General features: G+C 33.0%; 1 protein-coding gene and 1 pseudogene across 1 annotated transcript in view; both read right to left on the bottom strand.

Annotated features, from left to right (window-relative positions):
- The window catches only part of LOC125263100 (zinc finger protein OZF-like), a 252,439-nt gene that overhangs the window by 63,982 nt on the left and 185,678 nt on the right, over positions 1 to 2,779 (bottom strand). The window lies entirely within an intron of this gene.
- Positions 1,449 to 2,677, bottom strand: LOC125263118 (annotated as a pseudogene).

Genomic DNA, 2,779 nt, shown 5'->3' with positions numbered 1-2,779 from the left:
GTGAGCCAAACTAAACAATTACACTTCAAATAAAATTTTCTTTTCAAATAAGTTTGATTTTTACGGAGCCCTGGACATGCTATGCAGGAAAAAATAGTAGGCTAAATCGTGCGCACGATTTATTAATTTGTTCCCTCGATTTATTAAAACGTGCGCAGAATTTATATTTCGTTCCCTCGATTTTCTAAAACGTGCGCACGATTTACAATTTCGTTTCCTTGATTTATAAATTGTGCACATGATTTATAAATCAAGGGAACAAAATATTAAATTGTGTGCACGTTTTAGTAAGTCGTGCGAACGATTTAGTAAATCAAGGGAACGAAATAGTAAATCGTGCACACGTTTTAATTTTTTTTCTTGCATGTCATGTGCGGGGCTCCATAGATTTTAGTTAGTTATTTGATGCTGTAAAGTAACTGAGGCAACTTTTTCATAACTGTTCGCAGTGAGTTGCAGTATTTGGCCAACTAACCGACCTGAGGGATGTGATAGATCACTGATTGTTTTTTTTCAGTAATTAAATTGTTTTGTCAAAGAATTTGTCTTCATAATTTATAATCTGATTAGTGAATAAATGTTATTTGCCAGCTAGCTAAGACAGTAGTAGTAGTAGTAGTAGTAGTGGTGGTCAACACATTTTAGATTTTACACATGGGGAAAAACATTTTGTTTTGTCAATAATTCAAGAAGATCTAGACTTTAAAGCTCTTGATTCTAACTTGTATTTTGCCATAGTTCTATAGTAGATAGAAAATATAGTAAACATAGTTCTTATAATTGTTTGACTATAGCATTTGTTACATTTATAATTACAGGTAAGACCATTGATGTCTCCTCACCATGCTTAGGCCAATGTTAACTTTTTCTTTTCTTTTTTTTTTATCCATAGCAATTGTTATGATTGCAACATACACATTTAGAAACTAGCTACAACATGTCATAATTCAGTTGTAATATAAATCTTTGGTGAAAAATCAATTTCCTTAACATATTATTGATCTGGTTCTGATGGCTTTGTTGTGGTTAAACATGAGATGTAATTTGCTTTGTGTACATCTAACAGACAATCTTTGTTCTCATAAACCTATTATATGTTCTTGGGCAATTCGTTTTGACTGCAGGCAAATTTACGTTTTTATAATTTGATATTAAAGCACTACTAAAACTTATTAATGTTGACAGAACCACTTCAGTCTCAGTCATGTGTGGGGTGAAATATGTTGCATTCAAAAGCATAATTTAAAACATCGAAAGCCCCAAAAACAAACAAACGCTTTCATGGCTTTTAGATGTAAATGTTAAAAAAATGATTATTCTTGATGCAAGAAGAATAAACAGTAAAACAGACAAATAAAGTTACTGACTAAATGAGTAACAAGTTTGATAATTGGTGAATCAAAAACAAAAAGTAAAACTGAAAACGAATGAGACAGATTTCTCTCTTTATTAACAAGATAGCAAAACATCTAAAGACAATAAAAGTGAAGAAACGCTTCACTTGAAAAGCTACATAACAGTATATCTTACAAATGTTTTCTTAATACACTATAAGAGGAAGAATATCTAGATGTTTTAAAAACAAAAAATAAAGAACAAGTTAAAAGTAAATCAGCCTCTTCTTCAGCTTCCTGAGCAAGAACAGTTTGAACCTGTAAAAACCTTCTACTTTCCTTCATAAAAGTGTAAACAAACTACAAATGATACACACGTATTATAAGAAAATTGAACATAAAATGAAACTTGAAAAATGAGTATTACACAAAAAACAAAAAAAAACTTTGTCCATCTTTGAGTAGATGTGAATCTCACAGTTGAAACTGCTCGTTTTAAAGATCAACTTTATTCACTGTAACAAATTTAGATGTTTCTTTGTCTTGTTGATTGTTGTGGCTGGTTAGGACAGATTTTATTGATCGATGGTATTATTGGGTCACGGCTGATGAGGATCTGACATCAGACCTGAAAGTACTGGATCTGAAGATGATCTACTTACTGTGAATGTTTTTTGTATGACTGTGTAGAGCAGATGATTGAGTGAAACTCTTCCCACATGCAGTGCAGTGATACGGTTTCTCTCCATTGTGGATCATCTCGTGTGCTTTCAGATGTTCTGATCGTCTGAATCTCTTGTCGCAGTGTGAACACATGTAAGGTTTCTCTCCAGTGTGAATCATCTGATGCAGTTTCAAATCTGCAGCTCTAATAAAAGTTTTCTCACTCAAAGCACATATGATTTCTTACACCAATATGTCTTTTCTGATGAACTTTTAAACTTTGCAGCAGTGAAAAACTCTTTCCACACAAAGAACATGAATGTGGTTTCTCCTGTGAATGAACTTTCAGGTGATCCTGTAGTCCTCAAAAATGTTTTGCCACATTGATCACATTCATGCAGTTTCTCTCTAGTGTGGACGTTCATGTGTGTCTTAAGGTTTGATGATTGTCTAAAACTCTTTCCACACTGATCACATGTGAACGGTTTCTCTTCAGTGTGGATGATCATGTGAACCTCGAGTTTCTGTTTGTATGTGAAACTCTTTCCACACTGACGGCAGGTGAAACATTTCTTGTCTCTTCTTTTATGTAAAGAAATACTTTCAGTCTGTGAGCGAGTTTTATCTCCAGTTTTTACATGATGTTCTTTCTTCTCTTCTCTTTCCTCATTCTCCTCCATCAGGTCTGAAATCACAGGAGGAAAAAAACTACACAATTATCTAACATAATATTAACATTAAAAAAACTACACAATAGTAATACAATTCTGACAGTCTCTCAG

This window comes from Megalobrama amblycephala, linkage group LG2 (genome assembly GCF_018812025.1).
Source record: "Megalobrama amblycephala isolate DHTTF-2021 linkage group LG2, ASM1881202v1, whole genome shotgun sequence".
Taxonomy (NCBI): Eukaryota; Metazoa; Chordata; class Actinopteri; order Cypriniformes; family Xenocyprididae; genus Megalobrama; species Megalobrama amblycephala.
Note: the sequence above shows the minus strand (reverse complement) of the source record. Positions and strands in the feature narration are given on the sequence as shown.